At 37.4% G+C, this 9,689-nt stretch overlaps 1 pseudogene; it reads left to right on the plus strand.

Annotated features, from left to right (window-relative positions):
• The window catches only part of LOC108974726, a 33,748-nt pseudogene that overhangs the window by 9,864 nt on the left and 14,195 nt on the right, over nt 1–9,689 (plus strand).

Consider the following 9,689-nt stretch of genomic DNA (forward strand, 5'->3'; position numbering starts at 1 on the left):
CGAGATATGTACAAAAAGCTTAGTAGGGGGCGGGGCCACTCCCACTTTTCCAAAAAAATTACATCCAAAAAAACCCCTCCCTAATGCGATCCTTTGTGACATATTTAACTTTAATATATTTATCTATGACATAGTTATGACACTTTATAGGTTTACGGTTTTCGCCATATTGTGGACTTGGCAGTGGGTCGATTTTGCCCATCTTCGAACTAAACCTTTTTATGGAGCCAAGAAATACGTGTACCAAGTTTCATCATGATGTCTAAATTTTTACTCAATTTAAAGCTTGCACGGAAGGATAGACGGACAGACAGACATCCGGATTTCAACTCTACTCGTCACCCTAATCACTTTGGTATATATAACCCTATATCTGACTATTTTAGTTTGAGGACTTACGAACAACCGTTATGTGAACAAACTATAATACTCTCCTTAGCGACTTTGTTGCGAGAGTATAAAAATGGAGACCTCAAATGACACTCTTGGACAGAATATTATATATTGAATACAATACAAAACTAAATAATCCAGTGTATGTTTTAAAATATAAGCAATAATGGTCTGATTAGAAAGCATTGGGATATTTTGTTCACTGGTCTTGGAGGAAACTCTAGGACTTCACGGATCTAGCTCACTCGAAAAGATACGTAAAAATCAATTCTAAAATCACAGAAATCTTCAAAATAGCTAAAACATAGATATAGAATTATCAAAACTAAAAACTTACAAAGCATTTAGTCCTCCCTAGAAATCTGCATAATATCTTTTCTTATCCAGTGGTTTTAYCAAAAATAGCACGCATGCTGATTCTGTATTACAACAGAATTTAAAGAACTAATCAAAAATGGACTTTTGTTTAACTACATGGCTATATTCACTTCGGAAATTACAGCATTTTAAGAAGCTGCAAAATTAAAAAACCAAAGGCTGTGATCTAATAATATGCACCGATAGTCTCTCATCAATAAATGCTTTAAAATCGGCAAATACAGGGTGGCTGATGAATTTTGCTACATTAAAAAACTCAAATAATTTTTTTTCTGTGTATGGAATCAGCTACATCAGCTCGAAACATTTGCGCAAATGATTATACAGGGTGGCTGATGAATTTTGGTACATTAAGAAACTTAAATAATATTTTTTTTTCAGTATATGGAATTCATTTTTCTTTTATTCATGTGAAAGCTGATTCAACTCCCAATTCTGTCGTAACAGGTTGGGCTATGTGAGGAGCTGCATCATCTTGCTGAAACCAGAAAACAAACAAACAGAGTTGAAAGAAATTCTCATTCGGCGTAATTCTGGATGGAAAAACTCTATCAACATGCTCAAGTAAAGGTATCCAGTAACTGTAACGGTGTGACCGTTTCATCAAAGAAGTAGGGCCCGAATATGCAGGAGGTGAAACACCACATTGTGACACGAAGTGGATGCAATTCCGTCTCTTGGAGTATCTGTGGGTTAGAAGCACTCCATATTCGACAATTTTGTTTGTTTATGTTGCCGTTTAAATCGAAATGGGCCTCGTCAGGCATGAAAAGACAGTTCAACATGTTTCCATCCTCTTCCTCCATTTGAAGCATCTTCTGGCAAAATTCCAAGAGAATTGGCAAGTATGCAGCGTTCAGTTTGTTGGCCATTTAAATTTTATATGGGAATACGTCCAAATATTTGTGCATAATTGACTGTAATGACTGTCTGCTTACACCCATTTGTGCAGATAAGCTTCCTGTCGAAACACGTGGATTGTTTTGTATGGGAGCAGCTACAGCAGCGATTGTTTCCTCCGTTCGAACTGAAGGGTTTCGATAGTAAGGTCTTCTGTTGACTGTCCCATGCTCGCCAAAATTGTTTACAAGTCTCATTATGGTCCATCTGCTCGGAGAATTGCCGCCAAACGTGCGCCTATACTCTCTTTGAACCGAAACTACGGACTCCAGTGCGTGATAGCGGCGGACAATCCATATTCTTGTTTCAGTGTCCCAGTTATACATTTTTGTTAAATGTAAAATTCAATCTGCAAAATCAAAAAAAAAAAATTTATAATAATAATTAACCAGATTTATTAATTTGAAAAAAAGTTATTTCATTTTTTTTGGAAGCTGCTTTTATCAGCCACACTGTATTAGCGATATTCTCACACGCAGGGTCAGAGAGACAAGGCAAAAACATAAAAATTGTATACGCGCTAGCACATGTAAACATTACGGGCCGATCAGTTAGCAAAAAACGCACACAATCATCCTACTTTTTTAATAAATAACTACGCCGAAAGARCGTGTTTCAAATTATGAAAACAAAATTAATGCTCATTATAAAACCATGCATCAGTTATCTCAACAATATGGCAGCAAACCGAATTTTAAGGCAAAACACCAGCAACTTGTTTTGATGATACTTAAACTCGGCCATACAAAACTAACGCACGGATATCGACTTTCAAAGGAATCACCACCACTTTGCATGAACTGTAATGATACCCTGACCATTCAACACCTAATAAACTACTACAATGACACATCGCAAAATGTTGATTTGCATACCGCTATAGCAACACTGGACTACGAAAGTATAAGAAAACATTTACCTTTTATTGTATTAAAATTAATTTAGAGTTGAAATGTTCATATAAGTGTATGTATGTTCATGTAAGGCCTAAGCAGCCAGTTTTTATACTCTCGCAACAAAGTTGCTAAAAAGAGTATTATAGTTTTGTTCGCATAACGGTTGTTTGTAAGTCCTAAAACTAAAAGAGTCAGATATAGGGATATATATACCAAAGTGATCAGGGTTACGAGTACAGTTGAAATCCAGATGTCTGTCTGTCCTTCCGTGTAAGCTGTAACTTGAGTAAGAATTGAGATATCWTGATGAAACTTGGTACACRTATTTCTTGGCTCCATAAAAAGGTTTAGTTCGAAGATGGGCAAAATCGGGCCACTGCCACGCCCGCAAAATGGCGGAAACCGAAAACCTATAAAGTGTCATAACTATGTCATAGATAAATATATTAAAGTTAAATATGTCACAAAGGATCGCATTAGGGAGGGGCATATTTGGAAGTAATTTTTTTGGAAAAGTGGGCGTGGCCCCACCCCGTACTAAACTACTTTTGTACATATCTCGGAAACTACTATAGCTATGTCAACCAAACTGCATAGAATCGTTTCTTTTAGGCATTTCCWTATACAGTTCAAAAATGGAAGAAATCGGTTAATAACCACGCCCACCTCCCATACAAAGGTTATGTTGAAAATCACTAAAAGTGCGTTAACCGACTAACAAAAAAACGTCAGAAACACTAAATTTTACTGAAGAAATGTCAGAAGGAAGCTGCATCCGGGGTTTTTTTTAAAAATTGAAAATGTGCGTGGCGTCGCCCACTTATGGACCAAAAACCATATCTCAGGAAGTACTCAACCGATTTCAATAAAATTCGGTATATAATATTTTCTTAACACCTTGATAGCATGTACCAAATATGGGTGAAATCGGTTCACAACCACGCCTGAAATCTCGATTACCACTTTATCATGCGAGAGTATAAAATGTTCGGTGACACCCGAACTTAGCCCTTCCTTACTTGTTTTTTCTAGTATGTATGTCAATTTATTTACAGGTCGTATTAAAATAAATAAATAAAATACACATACACATACACCTCCTAAAACTTATAATTTTCGAGATATTTGTATTTAAAGTTTCAYATTTCACTCTCATAGTTGGTTTATTTACATGACTTGACCAAACAGTGTTGCCACATATTGTGTTTTGAAAAWATAATCAAAAAATTTTCTGTTTAACATATGTAACCTGGTCTACGGAAAGGGGGCCAAGGTGTCGAAAAATCAATTTTGACTTTTTAGTTGATTCGGATGGAAGATGAGATGCTTTTTTTTAACAGCTGTTTCCCAGAAAACTAGTTTTCGCACGTTAGCTCCCTTTTCGTATACCAGGTCACATATATAGAGACAATGTTACAAATGGATTTTGTATCTTATGTTATTTGATAAATAAAGATAAAAAAAATAACCCTGGTCGGTCTAATACCGGGGTATTTATAGTTGTTATGTGTCGAACTCCTTTCTGTTCATTTTGAACCATTTACATCTCTAAAAATGTAACAGAAAATTTTTTGATTATTTTTCAGGACACAAAGTATGACAACACTGCTATTTGTCATAAATGTAAACACAAAAATCTGTTGAGAGTTTGAATGCGCAAAGTAATTTTTAAAGTATATTTATTTTCTTAAAAAAAAAAAAAACACAATTAGTATAAATTTTGGATACAGTGTGTACAATGTGTAAAATGTAGTAAAAATGTATTAATTGAAATATGTGTGAAAAGTGGGTTTACATAGTTAAATAACGAGCATTACTTTCACAAATTGTGTATTAATTTTTTATTCCTGAGAACCTCCTCTATCCATCCGTACCATCAAATCGGGGWGCCAAAAGAATCGTAATAGTGTCCAAAAAGCTGTAAAGGCTATAACTAATCCACGAATTAAGATACTTGAAAGTATATATCTCTCAAACGCTTAAAATTAAATCAAAAAAACTTGCTGACAACCAGTCTCCTGGGAGGATAAGCACTGTTACAATGAGAAATACAATTAGAATTCACAGAGCATCCTTTTCTGCCAATAGTAATTCTGTGTAATCCATTTTTGAGTTGAATTATATAAAGATTTTCGAACTTCCTGGTGACTTTATACTGCATGTACGTATGTCGGCCAATATTTGAGTTATCACAATAAAAATGAGAGAGCATGTTTTACTTTTTTTGAACAGTAAAATTTTATAATTTTATGAATTTGCGATGCTTTATGACCGGTTGTGAATAGCCCAAGTATATTTTTGTGCCTAAAATAGGTAAATAATATATAGATAATTGGACGAAAACTTGATCTAGGGCCTATACAACTAATTTCACGACTTTCCTACATATGGCTGACTTTACTCAATATGATAGGAGACTGTGTGCGGTACCTTAATGAAACCCAGGGAACATTTTTTTAGTATGTGGCATGACAATAACACCCACATATCCATATACTACAGATACTAATTTTCATTTTTTTCATAAACCTTGTGGGCACACAGATAAGACGCATCACATCTGGCAGCACTGTTTATCAGTTATTATATTATTTCATACAAGTAACAAAATAATCATATGGTCGTCAACAGCTGTGTTAGGGATTACGATTTAAGGGCATGCACATGGAATGTCTAGTTTCTTACTTAGGAAGGTGCCTCTGCCTTCTGGTTGATGTCTTCGTTAGAGTGAAGACTGACATCAACGCCGTTTAACGCCAGGAGAAGGCGAACTTTAATCTCCAATCGATGCCAATGGAACAGACGTTGGATTGCCGGCCGAGCTATTCTAGCACGGTGGCGAAGAACTGATAAGGAGCATGCGAGTCTCCTTATCATCGAATACAAAGTCTATCTACCACCGTCAACAAACTGATTGGACCTTAAGAGTGTGACTGTACACTTGAAAATCAACAACCAACCAGATATTTACCATGCACCAAATCTTAGAAAAGACCCGTGAAAAAAGAATCGGTACTCAGCACCTCTTCGTCAATTTCAAAGCTGCCTTTTATAGTACGAAAAGGACTGCCTTTATGCCGCGATGTCTGAATTTGGTATCCCCGCAAAACTAATACGGCTGTCTAAACTGACGTTGGGCAATATCAAAAGCTCCGTCAGGATCGGGAAGGACCTTTTCCTAAAGAAGCAAAGCAAATGGGTCTGCCAGTGAATGAGAGCAAGACAAAATATGTCCTGACTAGCAGTTTTGACAGTCATAACTTCGAAGTTGTAGATAATTTCATCTATTTTGGAACCGATATAAACAGCAACAACAAAGTTAGCAACGAAATTCGACGCAGAATATTTTGTGCCAACAGGAGGTACTTCGAATTAAGTAGGCCATTGAGATATAAAGTCCTCTCTCGCTGAAGCAAAACTTAACTCTACAAGTCACTCATTATTCCCTTACCACTATATGGTGCAGAGGCATCGACAATGACAACATCTGATGAGTTGACATTACTAATTTTCAAGAGAAGGGTTCTGCGGAAAATGTATGGTCCTTTGAGCGTTGGCCACGGCGAAAATCGCATTCAAAGGAGCTCAGCGAATTAAGAGATAGCGGCTGCGCTGGTCAGATCATGTTGTCCGAATGGATGAAAGCACTCCAGCTGTGAAAGTATTCGACCTATTACCCAACCAACTGGGGCCACGTTGCGAAAAGAAGAAATGACTGGCGCGCTGTTGTGAACGTTAACGGTGTCTACGGTAGTAAAGAAGAAGAAGATCATTCACGGATAAATGGGATATTAGCAGCTAAGAGTACCCAGTCACCTATTTAAAACTTGTTARAGAGATTAGTATTGGCGATGGACGGAATCGGACGATCTGTAGTTTGGTATAACTAAGATGGAAATTATATTACAAAACTTGTATTTGGTATTATGAACCAAAGTTTGTATAGACATGCGTGGATTTATAGTTTAAAAAATTGCGCGTAAAAAGTTTAAAGAACCTATCTCATAAACCAAATGCCGAGAACCTAGAAAATAAAATAAATAAATAAAAATTAATGCTCACCTCGGACGTTCATCGGTTCATATATTAAAGGGTAAGTTAATCTGGTAGGCTTGTGACCCACGCATAGACTAATAATGGTCCTTACCAATGCCAGATGGGGTGCCTTCACGTATCAAGACTGAGAGCGAATTTTGTCTATTTTTGATCTACCGCTTTGCGCATGACCTTTGAAGCTTTGCAGCCAGTTAGCCCATTCCATTAGCTTCTGTTAGGAGAATTTCTGTATACCTTCCACTACACTACTGCACCGTAGAGCAAAATTGTTCTTTCAATTAGAATGTATGTATAATAGATATATCTGTCCCAGGTTGTGCCCAACATCCGCCTACATGCGTATAATGCATTACTAGCTTTCCTCACTTGTCTTCCACATTGTGATTCCACAGCAGTTCAGCGTCCAAAAATACCCCAAAATTATTGGTGCGGTCCTTTTTTGAGAGAACTGTGTCCCATTTATCAAAAGGGCCTCTATTTTTTTATTTTTTATTTTTTGCGGCTGAGGGGGTGGAAAATGCTTTCCGCATCATCGGTGGTATCGTCACAGCACCGGTATTTGCCACTTGCAGGTTACCCTGGGACCGCGCTTGCATTACTTCAGGGTGGCGTTCCATTTTTCTCATTGAGAGATTTACATCTGCACACCTGCGTCCAGGTTCCGCTTTTTGATGCGTAGCAAGAATGCTGCGTATTTCTGGATAATCCCCCAGTTTGCTTCGCTCTCCAGCATGATGCTGATGAAATTGTCAGCGTTTATTGGGCCGCGGTCCACCCTGGCCACTGCCTTACGCCGGTTTTCCTTTGTAAGCGCGTCTGCCCAGATTTCGGCTCCGTAAAAGGGCTTCTATTGAGAGATCGAGACTGATAGTTATTACGGTGTGTAGACTCCTTCCCGTTATTAAGATGGCAATGTCATATATGTACATATGCCGCTATCTTAGGGGATTTTCCGTCTAAGTGCTTTAGTAGTTTATTAACCACTAATGTGCCTAGGAGCGAAGATAGCACTCCACTTCGGGTACCTCTACAGACTGCCTTGGTCATGAGATCAAACGTTATGTAGCAAGATCAACACTTATTGAATGGTTACTCTAGAATAGATTGTGCATAAATGTTATTGAATGGTTCACAAAGGTTCAGGAAGACCGCAAGATTAAATTCTTATATTCAAGCCTTTCGGTGTTAAATACTAGTATAGAGAGTGAAGTTTCTACTGATATGCCGTTTGCGTATGCACGCTGCGCCTTGAAATAGGATGTTTCTTAACTTTGTGATCTTTGCTTCAGATGAAGAAGTAGATCTACATATGGTCAGAACGACGGTGTACTTAGCACCATTTGTTCTCTACAATTCCACCTGTATCGGTAAAGAGCGTTATGTCAAGGATGTTTCTGGAAGTGGGTCCTACATAGGTAGGTTTCTCATCTCGATTAAAAATCACTAGATTACTTTGTAAAATAATTTTAAGTAGAGAATCCCCTCTCTGATTAATATCGGACTTGCCCCGAATTGTATCAGGGGGTTAGCTGGATGCAACCGCCAGTCTTTGGAGCTCTGTCCTTGTTGCCAATCGTGTGGTATACATATATAAAGTTGAGAAGAAGCTCGGCGGAGATGATCTTAAATTTGTGAAGGTTTAACCACAGATCCTGCACTAACCTCATGCCATAGCCGCCCTTCGCTATATTGAAAAGAACCTCGGCGGAAAAGATCTCATATTTGTGCAGAATTATCTCGAGTTCTGTGGGTAACCAGGTTTCGGACCTACAAACCGCTAAATGGGTTCTTTCAACATCTCCTGTAGAACAAATGATATTGTCATCTCCGATTTTGAGATTCTTCTCCAATTAACCGTTATCCAACGTGTTTTTGCTGATAAAATGGAATGAATAGGTCCACTTTCCCATAATTTGAAAAATTTGGAATTTGCGGTCTTTTTTATACCAGCGTTGTCCACGGCAATAGCGCACGGACAGTTGTACAGCAAGCCAGACACCTCACACCAACATGTCGCGACAAGTGTCTGTGAAAGCACTATTGTGCTTCTGTATTCAACTTCGTAGGCAAGCAAAGCAGAAYTTTGCGATCAGTTGAAGCTAGAAGAACCAACACAAGCATAACGTGCACACAGCCACGTTGGACAACACTGCTTTATACAGTACTTACTATATATGTCAATGAGCTTGTTATCTTAATCAAATTCCGTTTCGTTTTGCTTAATTCGAGAACGATGAAATACACATACATATTTACAAATACTACTTCACTGTAGGCGGAGGGTCTTAAACTAGTATGCATACATATGTATATCTTCACAATATAGATTGCCTTTTGTATTTAACAAAGTTAGTTTAAATTCTCCACTTAAAGGTGTTTATGACTTTTTTGTACATATATATGTAAATTATGTTTTAAAGGAAATAATTTTGTATTTATTCGAATCTATATAGAAACTACGAGCTCGCTTGGCACCGTATGCATATTTCATAATTCTTGTCCCGAAACGAAAAATAATAGAGCATGGAAGAGAACCTGCGACGGTTTATTTTGTGCTTACTGGCAACATAACTGTGACCACGAAAATATGGAATTCAGTAAAGAATGGAAATTGGCAATTTAGGTCTTCTTGTACCAATAATATATTCATATTTTCTTCGTAGGTAAACAAAAAATATATTGAAAGATTGGAGTATTTGAGCGGACCCGGCGAATGGTTAGGAGAGATAGATTTACTTGAAAATCAAAAGAGACAACAAACATTCACGAGTAAATGTAAGTATATAAAGAATCCAGAACAGAACTCTGTAAATCGCAATTAATTACCAGAGAGCGATRCCAGAGGTCTTTGTGTGATCACTCRTCCCCTTCYCACACATAGGAATAATGAGTTAAAACTTGAGGTTKAAGTTTCTGGTAGTGGCGACTTATTCGGAAAGGGCACGTGCATTACAACGTAACAAATATCTCGCTTCGTAATATAATAATTAACTGATGAACTGTTGTTTCTTTGATTGTGTAATAGAGCAAAATACCGCTTAATTTAAAAAAGATGCCCTTTTGTAA

This window comes from Bactrocera latifrons, unplaced genomic scaffold, assembly GCF_001853355.1.
Source record: "Bactrocera latifrons isolate USDA-ARS-PBARC rearing strain unplaced genomic scaffold, ASM185335v1 scaffold_585, whole genome shotgun sequence".
NCBI lineage: Eukaryota > Metazoa > Arthropoda > Insecta > Diptera > Tephritidae > Bactrocera > Bactrocera latifrons.